General features: G+C 46.4%; 1 long non-coding RNA gene across 4 annotated transcripts in view; it reads left to right on the top strand.

Moving 5' to 3' along the window:
• LOC146829583 (uncharacterized) overlaps nt 1–12697 on the top strand; it is a 493129-nt gene that overhangs the window by 379588 nt on the left and 100844 nt on the right. For 3 of the 4 annotated variants that reach the window (XR_014962015.1, XR_014962013.1, XR_014962014.1), the window contains 2 exons: nt 1377–1723; nt 12080–12188. This is a non-coding gene — a long non-coding RNA (uncharacterized LOC146829583). The remainder of the gene's footprint in view (nt 1–1376; nt 1724–12079; nt 12189–12697) is intronic. The other variant, XR_014962016.1, reaches the window with a different exon arrangement.

Genomic DNA, 12697 nt, shown 5'->3' with positions numbered 1-12697 from the left:
GTGTTCGGTGATGTGGTTGCGGTTGGGGATGTTGAGGACCAGTCTGGCTGTGGTCTTTTGAACGTTCTGTAGTTTCCTGAGGAGTTTTTGAGTGACGCCGGCGTAGAGCGCATTGCCATAGTCGTGTCTGCTGCTAAGTGTATGGGTGACCGTCTTTCTGGATTCAATGGGGATCCATCTAGGGCTTTCGGAGTAGGCGAAGCGTGTGGAAGAATGATAAGGAACGCCGTTGATCTAACTGTTCATAGTGAGCAAGGAGTGCAGCATGATGCCGAGGTGTTGTGCGTAGTGCATGGATGTGGGTTGCTCCTAGCGCGGCGGGTCACCAGGAATCATCCCAAGATGAAGGGGGTTGGGTCCCAGGATGAGTACTTTGGTCTTGCCGAGTTGAGTTTGAGGCAGCTGTCTCTCGTTCAGTGGCGACAGCTGTCATCCCGTTGCGAAAGTCTTTCTGACGGCTGTGGGTTTGGTTGGGATTAGGTTTTAGCTTAGTGTGACATTGTCAGTGAGGTGTAGCTAGAGTCCAGTGGCATTAAGAGCACTGAACCCACATCTAGGCATACCCATCACACTTAAGGCGTAACACTTAGGAATACAAAAACATGGTAGGTGGAATGATTGAATTGCTGCCAACCACTTTGTAATTACGTAAGTCCACATTCCAGTCCATTGAGTTTTTTTCTTTTTTTTTGGTTGCTCTCCATGCCATCTCTCACAGGAATGAAAATACACCTTTGTCCAGCTCCTATATTACCAGTTCAGCCTGAACTGCTAGAACAGGTCCCTCCTGAAGCAGAACACCAGCAACTCCAGAGAGGTTTTTAACTTGTTAGCCCTCATCAGGGCAGTGTAGTTTTGGGTCCAGTGGCTGAATGCCATCTGCATTAAACTTAAAAGTTCCACTTGCAAGGGTGTGTTATTTTATGACACAGTACTATACGCAGTCATTAGTTTAACTTGACATTACCTCAATGTAACTAACGAGTAGCAGAAACTCTTTGTAAAAGGTGGTATATCTCTGGTGAGGTCAGAGGATCAATTTGCGTAACCCTGAGCTGACCCTGGGTTACATTTCTTGATGTATTAAGTTATCATTTTATTAATGTCATCCCGTAGCTGCACATGGTCTCTTTTTACTGTTTTGTACTGCAAATAACATTTTAAAGCAAGGAAAGAGAAGTGGTTAAGGTGTAGAGATAAACTTGGGTCTTTTTTAAAAATCATACATTCTACTATTGGAAACCTCTCACCTCACCTTAAATTATTTTTTGTTTAGGAGTGACAGCTAAACATAGAGCTATTCATTTTAAGAAAACTGAGCATGTGTTTTTGTTTTGTAAACCCCTGATTTAGTGTGAACATTTCTCATTCTGCAGGTCATCCTCAGGGAGGAAAAGAGTTCAGCAGCAGCCTTGAAATATGAATTCCTGGGCCTGGGTTCCCTCGGAAAGGGTAGATGTCAGATCCATTGGAGCACAAAGTTGCAATAGTTAAACCAGTTCTGTCCACAAGTAGAGTCATCCCAGTAGACATGTAAACTAAGTGATTTCTGCACTGGCCCCATATGTTATAACAACTTTGTGACATGCCTGGATTATAAAGGAAGGATGGAGTACATTTAACAGATGAAGGTAACAGGATAATCCTTAACAACATCCAAGAGTATATTCACATTTTTGGCAAAATCAAATACATTTCAACAAACGGGTCCTCTACGGAAAAGGTAATGTGCATAATTCTTAATGATTTTTTTTTTGTTTTGTTTAAATTTTTGTTAGCATGTTTTGGACTTGACAATCTTCTGGAGCCCTGTTTACTAAACCCACATTAGTGCATCGATTTGTGGGGTTCACAGGATTGCACTAGTTTCACAGTACCATGCTGAGAGTTGTGAATTGTGTACATTATTGACGGCACCAAGATAAAATTGATATTGTAGGATATTTCATTATTATAGATAGACATTTGCTAGCATAAGCATAGAAATACTTGTAGTAAAGAGTTGCATTATTATAGTTGCAATTGATTAAAACAAAATATTTTTTAAATATTCTTTTTTTATTTGGTCAATCAGGCTTAGCAAGGGTTTTGCAAACCTTTACATTTTGGTTTATATAAAAATTATACCCTTTTCTACTTCCAATTCAAATATATAGTTTGATGTATACATCTTAAATATAATAGTGTAACCTGAAGGTCTGGTCTGGGGACCAGGTCTAGCACCCAACCCAGTGCAAGGGATTATGTGTGTGCTGGGGAGTTAGCCAAAGAGCCTAGGCTGCAACCAATCCTTGCACTTAACCCACCACCAGGGATCCAACTACCTGCACATATGTCCATCAGTCATGGTTACCACCTCTCAAATTCAGAATGCCTGGTATCAGCTTAAAGGACTGGTTTGCGGACGGGTCTTGCTCCCTACCAGTATCAAGGGACAATGTACCCAAATGGCCTCAGTGCAGGCCAGACCTTGTGCCCCACCACCCACATAGGATCAACCATTAGTTTGGACAGCTTTAGGCCAAGCATACCTGCCTTCAACCTCAAAAGGCTTGGCATCAGCCTCAAGCCCTGCTCCCATCTCACTTCTGGGGATCTACAGCATAACCAATGCTTTCCAGCTTACAACTGTTCAAAACCTCAAGGAACATTCTATACTAGGTCATCAGTGACCTCATAAGATTCTATGTTACAAACATTACAGATCATTACATATCTTCCTTCTTATGAATTTAAACAGAACAATGAATAATAATGAGAATAACATAAAAATTGGCATACTGCATTACACCCAAAGAACATTAAACTTTGCATATGTCACCCCTACTCCTTACTGCACCATTCTCCAAAACTACCACACTACGTTTTACTTCTCTCTGCATGGAGCTGAATATTTGCTCTCTCCTTTGGGAACAAATCCTCTTTTCTTTACTACCACCCAATCACCTGGTGCCACCACACAATATTTCACCCTTTTCCTCTGATTGTAATACATTACATTCCTATATTGAGAATTCAAAGCTTTCCTTTTGATTTCCTCACGATCAACCTCAATTCTCATTGTACCACCACTTCCTCTCAACCATACAAGACATTCTTTGACACCAGGTTGCCTTCACTTCAATGAAACAAACGGAGAAACACCTGTCACAGGATGGGAAGTAGTCCTGTTAACCCACATCATCTTCCTCAACTCCTTCATCCACGGAAGGTGATTAGCAATTGACAGCTGTATATTATCCATCACCAATCGATTTAGCCTGTCAACCAAGCCATTAGCCTGAAAAGTGCCACTCATGTACAATTCCCATACCAGAAAGATAATTCTCCATCTCTCTTGAAACAAATTGTTCCCCATTATCCGACACAATACTTTTAGGAATACCTTCCTCCATAAAAACGTCCTCAAAAACTCAATAACGTTAGTAGAATTCACTTCACTAACAGCCTTGAGCATAAACCATTTGGTATGGTAATCCACCAAAATTAAAATGTATCTGCTCCTCAACTCTAACTTGGATATAGGTCCTAAAATATCCACAGCCAATCTCTCCCAAGGTCTTTCAGGAGATTCCACGACCTCTAGAGGTGGTTCTCTAGTCACTTTGCTCTTATCACTATTAGCACAATCTACACAATTATTTATCCTTTCCTCAACACCATGATCCAATCTTGGCCACCAAAACGATTGTCTTACTTTCCCTTTTACAATCCCCCGGCCCAAATGTCCCTCATGAACAATGTCAAGAATTCTTTTACGAATCCCCTTAGGATGAACAAACTGACCCCTTCTCATAAGCTTATCACCAACTACACTCAACTCTTCCTTGACCTTAAAATACTCAAGCATAACCCCACTCAATTTCTCATTCTCTTCCCAACCACACACAACTCACCATTCTACCTCCATCATAACATCATCTTCTACTTTTGCAGCCATCCATTCCTCTGCAATAATAGCTAATTCTCCATTCAAAAATATACCATCTCTTGGTGCTACCTGAGCAGTGACATCTTCAGACTCTACTTCCACTGGCATCCTCGAAAGGTAATCTGCCACCACATTTTTGCTACCTTTCAAAAATTCTATGTTCGAGGCATATGAGCTGCAGATTATACACTGTGCATAGATCGCCATCTGGTGTTGGGCCCGGAAGTTTGCAGTTTGTTTTTCCTTTTGGAAAGTCTTTGGAAGTCACGAGTTCGGTGACTCCTTCCTTGGTTCGTATTGCGCATGGGCTTCGGCTCCATCCTCAGATTGTTTTTTTCCGCCATCGGGCTCGGATGTAATACTTCGCGCTCCGGTTCCGAACTTTTCCAGTTCAACGATCGACGCAAAATCCTCGCTCATCGAGATCCTTCAGATAATAAATCCTCTTAATCACCTTCTCTTCGGCACTTCTTCGATTCCGGTCGTCGACGGCGGCCTACGGGCCTATTCCGGCTCCGGTCTCGACTGATGGAAAGAACTCCCTTCAAGAAGTGCCCTCGATGTGGGTCCAAGTTTCCCCACACCGATCTTCATAAGGTGTGTAACCTCTGCCTCTCCCCTGAACACGAGGCCCGAGACTGTCCCGCCTGCAAGTCTTTTCGCTCTAAAAAGACTATTCGAGATCGACGGGCTAGACGCAACATGGCGCACTCCTCGACCTCCGCTCCAGTCGACATCTTCGGGGACGACGTCGAAGCTCCGGGACAGCAGAACATCGAAGAAGAGGACGACGACCTTGTCAGTGCATCCGAGGTCGACGACTCAGATGTGGAGGACATCACCCCGGCGCAGAGGGTCGTGAGTACAATACCCCCTCCCACACCCACGCCGATACCCAAAAAGGCTTCGGTCACACCTTCGCCATCGGGGCTAGGCAAGACCAAGGATACTGCTTCTCACACCCCACCTTCGGGCCCGGTAAAGAAACCTATTAAGCCTTCCGGCAGCTCGGGCTCGAGCCAGCCTACCAGCGGTACCGAAAAACACCCTTCGGCACCGAAGAAAAGATCAGCCTCCACCTCCACACCGAACCCAGCACCAAAGCCTTCGGTGTCGAAACCTGCCCTTCCGGTGCCGACCAAACATCACAAGGCCCTCGGCACCGACACTCCCGTGCCGAAACCTTCTTCAGCACCGACCAAAAAATCGGAGGTCCCAAAGAAGCACGGCTTAGACAAACCTAAAAAGCCGTCGGCCCCGAAAACTTCGGCGCCGACCGAACAACTAGTGTCGCAAGAACTTTTCACACCGGATCCTCTGCAAAAGACACTCACCAAGGATCCAAAAACTGGACATTTGACATTGTCTTTAAAAAAGAGACACTTGGACAAACCAGCTCCACCTCCACCTCCAAAGAGGAAACACACTGCTACCTTCCCTTTCAGAGTGCCTTCCTCCACCTCCTCCAGCCTCCCTACCTCCACCCTCTCCACCCCTGCCTTATCGTTCCCCAACCTTGTCTCCTGTCCCAGACGATTTAGGAGACCCTTATTATGATCCAGCAGATGTTCCACAAGACCCCACCTCTACTGGATCTCCAGACCCATGGGACGACTATAACAATCCGGACATCCCAGATGTCCCATAGGATGACCTTTACCCATCTAGGCCATCCCCACCTGAAGATTCGTTAGGCTTTCACCACCTACTACAAAGGGCGGCACACTACCACGGGGTGGAATTACATAATGACCCAGTGGAGGAAGATTTTCTCCTAGACACCTTCGATAATGCACATAGGTCTACTGCCATTCTACTTATGTTAAAGGGAGTAATCAAACATGCACCGGAGTTTTTTAAAGACCCAGTCAGGGCCAGGGTCCTAAACCCCCGTATAGAGAAAAAATACAAAGCCACCCCCACAGACCCTGCTTACATTAAAGGCCCTGCACCATTGGATTCCCTAGTGGTATCTACAGCTAGGAAGCGCTCAAATTCTCAGGCGTCAGGCGATGCACCACCACCTGACAAAGAGTCCAAGCTCCTAGACGCGTCAGGGAAGCGCACTGCGTCACAAGCCGCCAATATATGGCGTATCGCCAACACGCAAGCGCTATTGGCCAGATACGACAGGACGCATTATGATGAGTTAGAGACCATCATGCACCATCTCCCTGAAAAATACAGGAATAGGGCTAATGAATTGATCCAAGAGGGAAAAACAATAACTAATACCTCTATACGCTGTGCCCTAGATGCAGCAGATACAGCCTCCAGGGCCATAAACACCAGTGTCCTTCTCCGTCGCCATGCCTGACTCAGAGTTTCAGGTTTTAAACCTGAGGTACAAGCCTCTATATTGAACCACCCATTCGACCAAGATCATCTATTTGGCCCAAAAGTTGATGAAGCCCTCGACAAGATTAAAAACGATACTGACACCGCGAAATCCACGGGAGCCTTACAGTCACACACTCCTAGGCGCTCTATTCGCCGCTCTTCCTTTCGGGGCACGGGCAGGGGCTACTCCTCGGATAGTGCATCCACGTCCTACAAAACCCCTCCTCAATCTACCTTCACAAAGGGTTATCAAAGAGGCGGATACAGAGGCAATATCAATAAGGGCAGAGGCAAGACAAATACCGCCCGCTCTGCCACACCGCCTGAGCAATGACTTTCCCCCGCTCCCTTCAGACCATTCCACTCCGGTCGGGGGCAGAATACAACATTTCCTTCACGTCTGGGAGACAATCACGTCACACAGATGGGTGACCCAAATTATTCATTCAGGGTATTGCCTAGAATTAACATCTACCCCCCCAAACATTCCACCCAGGCAACGCCCTATATCTCAAGAACATGCTACGTTACTAAAACAGGAGGTAATCTCCCTCCTGCATAAACAAGCCATAGAGCAGGTCCCCATAAATCAACAAAATTTGGGGGTCTACTCCCTGTACTTTCTGATTCCAAAGAGATACGAGACTACGACCTATCCTAAATCTCAGACCTCTAAATACTTACATACATTCAGACCATTTTCACATGGTAATCCTTCAACAGGTTCTTCCACTCCTCTCCCAGAACGACTTTCTCACCGCTCTGTACTTAAAAGACGCATACTTTCACATCCCAGTACACCAGGCTCACAGAAAGTACCTCAGATTTGTGGTGGACGGGCAACACTACCAGTTCAAGGTGCTCCCGTTCGGGGTAACAACAGCACCAAGGGTATTCACCAAGTGCCTAGCAGTAGTGGCTGCACACCTCAGAAGACAGCACATTCACGTCTTCCCATACTTGGACGACTGGCTAATAAAAGCCACGTCCTACGAACAATGTGTGCAACACACCGCCGCTATAATCCAACTGCTTCACCAGCTAGGTTTCACAGTGAACCATCAAAAGTCCCACCTTGTACCATCACACACAAAACAATACCTCGGTGCTACCATAGACACCTCAAAAGCCATAGCCTATCCCAATCCTGCCAGGATTGCAAACATACATGCTCTGCGTCAGAAATTCATCTTTCAACACTCTCTCCCAGCAAGAGTGTTTATGCAACTGATAGGGATGATGGCCTCTTGCATTTTCATAGTGCCCCATGCAAGACTCCTGATGTGTCCACTCCAAGAGTGTTTAGCGCGCCAGTGGAACCAGGCCCAGGGGCAACTGACAGATCTGGTGTTGGTAGACAGTCGCACCCATCGCTCTCTGCAGTGGTGGAACACCACAAACCTTTCCAGAGGTCGACCGTTCCTGGACCCGGTTCCACAAATAATCCTGACAACAGACGCATCGCTCTCCGGCTGGGGAGCTCATCTGTTACATCTCACAGTACAGGGCACATGGACGTCGCAACAGAAGTTACTCCACATCAACCATTTGAAGTTACTGGCAATCTTCCTAGCCCTAAAATCCTTCCAGACGCAGATTTCAGGCAAGGCAGTCCTCATTCGCACAGACAACATGACTGCCATGTACTACATTCAAAAACAGGGGGGCACACATTCTCTCCACAGCTCTCTCAATTAGCACAGAGCATATGGAGATGGGTCATTCCACAGAAAATCTTTCTCCTCGCCCAACATGTCCCAGGAGTCCAAAACACCGTGGCAGATCTGCTCAGCAGACAAACGCAACAAATTCACAAATGGGAACTTCACCCACAGGTTCTTCGCCCGTTCTTTCAGAAGTGGGGGCATCCACACATAGACCTATTCGCCACCCACGAAAACAAAAAATGCCCAAGCTTCGCCGCCAGATATCAACACCCATTGTCCAAAGGCAATGCGATATGGATGAACTGGTCAAACAAATTTGCATACGCTTTTCCACCTCTCCCACTAATTCCATTAGTGGTGCGAAAGCTACAACAGCATTCCCTAACACTGATCTTAGTAGCTCCAACATGGGCCAGACAACCGTGGTACACCACACTGCTGGTACTCTCAGTAGTACCACACCAAAAGCTACACCTCTCACCATGCCTCCTAACCCAGAACCATGGAGAGATCAGGCACCCGGACCCAGCTCAGCTGAACCTTGCGATCTGGCTCCTGAGGTCCTAGAATTCGGATACCTTAACCTTCCCCCTAATTGCATGAATATTATCAGGGAAGCTAGACGCCCTACTACTAGGGCATGCTATGCTGCAAAGTGGAAAAGATTTGTTGTTTACTGCCACAACAACACAATCAATCCTCTAAATGTGTCCATACAGCACATCATATGTTACTTGCCCCATCTACAAAGGTGTAACCTAGCATATACATCCATTCGGTTACACCTCGCAGCAATTGCTGCTTACTTGCAGAACAGGCAGCACCTATACCTTTTCAGGGTGCCTGCCATCAAAGCCTTTATGGAAGGCCTCAAAAGAGTAATTCCACCCAGAGTACCACCCTCACCTGAACTTGAATATAGTTCTCACAAGGCTAATGGGACCCCCTTTCGATCAATTACATAAATGTGAGCTGCAATCTCTCACATGGAAAACAGCATTCCTAGTGGCCATCACTTCCCTTAGAAGGGTTAGTGAAATACAAGCACTCACCATACAGGAACCTTTTCTTCAAATGCATCAGAACAAGGTTGTACTCCGCACCAACCCGCAATTTCTACCCAAAGTCATTTCTCCCTTCCATCTAAACCAGTCGGTAGAATTACCAGTCTTTTTCTCACAACCTCAAACCGATGCGGAAAGGGCTTTACACACACTGGATGTTAAAAGGGCCTTACTTTACTACATCCAAAGAACACAACCTTTCAGAAAAACCAAACAGCTATTTGTCTCTTTCTCTCCACCACATAAAGGCAACCCTATTTCTAAATCAGGGATAGCTAGGTGGATTGTAAAATGCATACAGATTTGCTACCACAAAGCAAAACGAACGCTATCGGTTCCCCCTAAAGCCCATTCTACACGGAAGATAGGAGCTTCTATGGCTTTTCTAGGAAACGTACCACTAGATGACATCTGCAAAGCAGCGACATGGTAAACACCGCACACTTTCACAAAACATTACTGTGTAGATGTGCAAACCAAGCAACAAGCTAGTGTGGGCCAGGCTGTACTAAAAACACTGTTCCAAACAACTGCAACGGATGCCGGTGGTCGCCGCTAGGGTTGGGTACTGCTATATAGTCTATGCAAAGTGTATAATCTGCAGCCATATGCCTCGAACGGAATATGCTACTTACCAGTATGCATCTGTTCTTGGCATGTAGAGCTGCAGATCTATACACGCCCACCCGCCTCCCCGGCTACCGGTATCTGCTCCAGTCTATCTTATTTAGATACAACACACATGGGTTTCTTTACTGTTATTACTACGCTCCATCTTTCCCTGCTGGCGAAAAACAATCTGAGGATGGAGCCGAAGCCCATCGCAATACGAACCAAAGGAGGAGTCACCAACCTCGTGACTTCCAAAGACTTTCCAAGAGGAAAAACAAACTGCAAACATCCGGGCCCAACACCAGATGGCGATCTATGCACAGTGTATAGATCTGCAGCTCTACATGCCAAGAACAGATGAATACTGGTAAGTAGCATATTCCTTCTGCAGTGGGGAGAGCCTTGGTTAGATCTATTCGCCACCGGAGAGAACGCGCAATGTCAGCAGTTCTGCGCGTTGGAATTTCCAAGGCGGCACTCGCTCGGAGACGCTTTTCGTCGCGAGTGGAGTTGCGGTCTGTTGTACGCCTTTCCGCCTATACCACTTCTGCCCAGAGTGCTGAAGAAGATCAGGCGCGACCGGGCTCAAGTCATCTTGGTGGCTCCGGATTGGGCACGAAGGTACTGGTATCCCGTGCTACTCAGTATGTCCGATACGACTGCCTCTTCAGGAGGACCTTCTGTCGCAGCAGCAGGGGACGGTCCTCCACCCGAACCTGTCCAGCCTCCACCTCCATGCGTGGAGATTGAGCGGCGATAGTTGATGCCATTTGACTTGCCTCCTGAAGTCTGTCATGTCATTCTGGTAGCCAGGCGTCCCTCCACGAAGACGGTATACGTCTGCCGGTGGAACAAATTTGTGGCATGGTGCACAGCAAAGGCTGTGGATCCCCTTTCTGCCCCTCTTTCTGAGGTTCTCCTCTTTCTTCTTTCTTTGGCCCAGCAGGGATCTGCTTTGGGCACTTTGAAGGGTATGTTGCTGCCATCTCTGCCTTCTTATGGCTTCCTGATCAGCCTTCTCTTTTCAAGTCCCCTGTTGTCTCCCGTTTTCTCAAGGGCATTACTCATATGTTCCCTCCTGTTCCATTCGTAATGCCTCAGTGGGACTTGAACCATGTTCTTACTTTTCTGATGTGCGCTCCCTTTGAGCCCCTTTACAACTGTCCACTTCGTCTACTGACTCTGAAAACTGCCTTCCTGGTGGCTATCACCTCCGCTAGGCGGGTGAGTGAGCTCCAGGCTCTGTCAGCTAAGCCTCCCTTCCTTTCGGTTCATCCGGATAAAGTTGTCCTCCGGACCCGTCCTTCTTTCCTTCCTAAAGTTGTGACTCCCTTTCACATCGGGCAATCTGTCATGCTGCCCACCTTCTTTCCGCCTCCGCATCCTTCAAAAGATGAAGAGAGGCTCCACCGTCTGGACTGAAAACGTGCGCTGTCATTTTATTTGGCCCGCACAAACCAGTTCCTGGTGGACGACCAACTTTTTGTTGGATATGTAGGTGCGAAGAAGGGTAAAGCTGTGCACAAGCGGACCATCTCGCGATGGGTCGTGTTGTGTATTAAACTCTGCTATTCCTTGGCAAAAAAGGTCCCTCCTGTTGGGCTGCGAGCCCATTCTACCCGGGCCACAGCGGCGACAACTTCCCTGGGACGGGGAGTCCCCTTGCAGGACATCTGTCAGGCGGCGACGTGGGCTTCACTGCACACGTTCGCCAGGCACTATTGTCTGGACAGCCAAGTCCGGAGAGATGGCCACTTTGGCCGTTCTGTTCTCCAGGACTTTCTGGTGTGATCTTGGTTCGCAGACCCACCACCGAGGTTGGTATTGCTGGGGTATCTATTCTAAGGTGAGGAATCTAACTAACGTGTTTCTTTTAGATGAACAAGTTATTTACCTTCGGTAACGATGTATCTGTAGAAACATTAGTTAGTTAGATTCCTCACTGACCTACCCAGCCTCCCCTTTCTGCGAACCGACATCTAGGGTTAAGGTTCTCCCTTTCAGGGCCCTAGATTTTTTGGCACCAGTGTCGGTCTCTTGCATGGCTCAGCGTCCCTGGCGCGGAAAGCTATGTATAAGAACTGACGTCAGCGCGCGAGGGCGGCGTCTAAGTACTCTGACGACGTCATCCCGGCGCACAACGCCCACAACGGACTGGAGCCACAGACGACGCCTAGCGACGCGCAAGGGGTATTGCTACAAAAATCTTTCCGAATCCAGCCTGACGCCTGGGGATATTCTAAGGTGAGGAATCTAACTAACTAATGTTTCTTACAGATACATCGTTACCGAAGGTAAGTAACTGGTTCTGTACGACAATAATCTATTGATAAATTGTGCAATTTCTTAAAAGCATATAGTAAAAAAAGTGGTAAACAAAAGATTAAGGTGTTGCAAGGACTAGACCCTTGCAGAGTGAGAAAAAATACTGGTTTGCAAGGTCATTCTCTGGCTTGTCTTTCTAGGAAAGTTTGTCAAAGGGTTTTTCACCATTTCAGGATGTTGGCAGTACATCATACTCAAATGCAGAAGTTGGTGAGAAGATTGTATTATGCAAAAAGTCCAGCACTAAAGGTAATGAGTTGAACAGTGCTCTTTTGCGTGGGTCAGTATCAGATGTGAAGAAGGTTTGTGATGATATTGAGTTTTGTTACTTTGGTCCTCAGCAAGAGAGTGCAGAAACTGACACATTAATGAAACAAAATGTTGAAGACAATGTAGAATCCATGGATACAAACTTTTTTGAAGATCAAATCGCAAAGTTTAAGGTGATTTCAGGTGAAAGACCAAATGTTTCTTGTATTTGTTGTCGGCGAACTCACTATAAAAATCAGACTAGGAGTGTCAATCTGTATTTAAAAAGTAAAACAGAAAATAATAAGTGGATGTTATTTGCAACTATTTTGTTGGTAGAGGATTGTTTTGATTTGGGATCTGACCAGCGTATTTGCAAATATTGTTGTAACAAATTAGATGAGAATAAAATGCCTGCTAGAGCTGTTCATAATAATCTAGATTTGGTTGCTATTCCTCCAGAGCTGATAGATTTAAATACCTATGAGTATTCTCATTCAATGTGTGCA

This window comes from Triturus cristatus, chromosome 5_2 (genome assembly GCF_964204655.1).
Source record: "Triturus cristatus chromosome 5_2, aTriCri1.1, whole genome shotgun sequence".
In the NCBI taxonomy this organism is placed as follows: Eukaryota; Metazoa; Chordata; class Amphibia; order Caudata; family Salamandridae; genus Triturus; species Triturus cristatus.
This window is presented reverse-complemented; position numbering and strand designations above follow the sequence as displayed.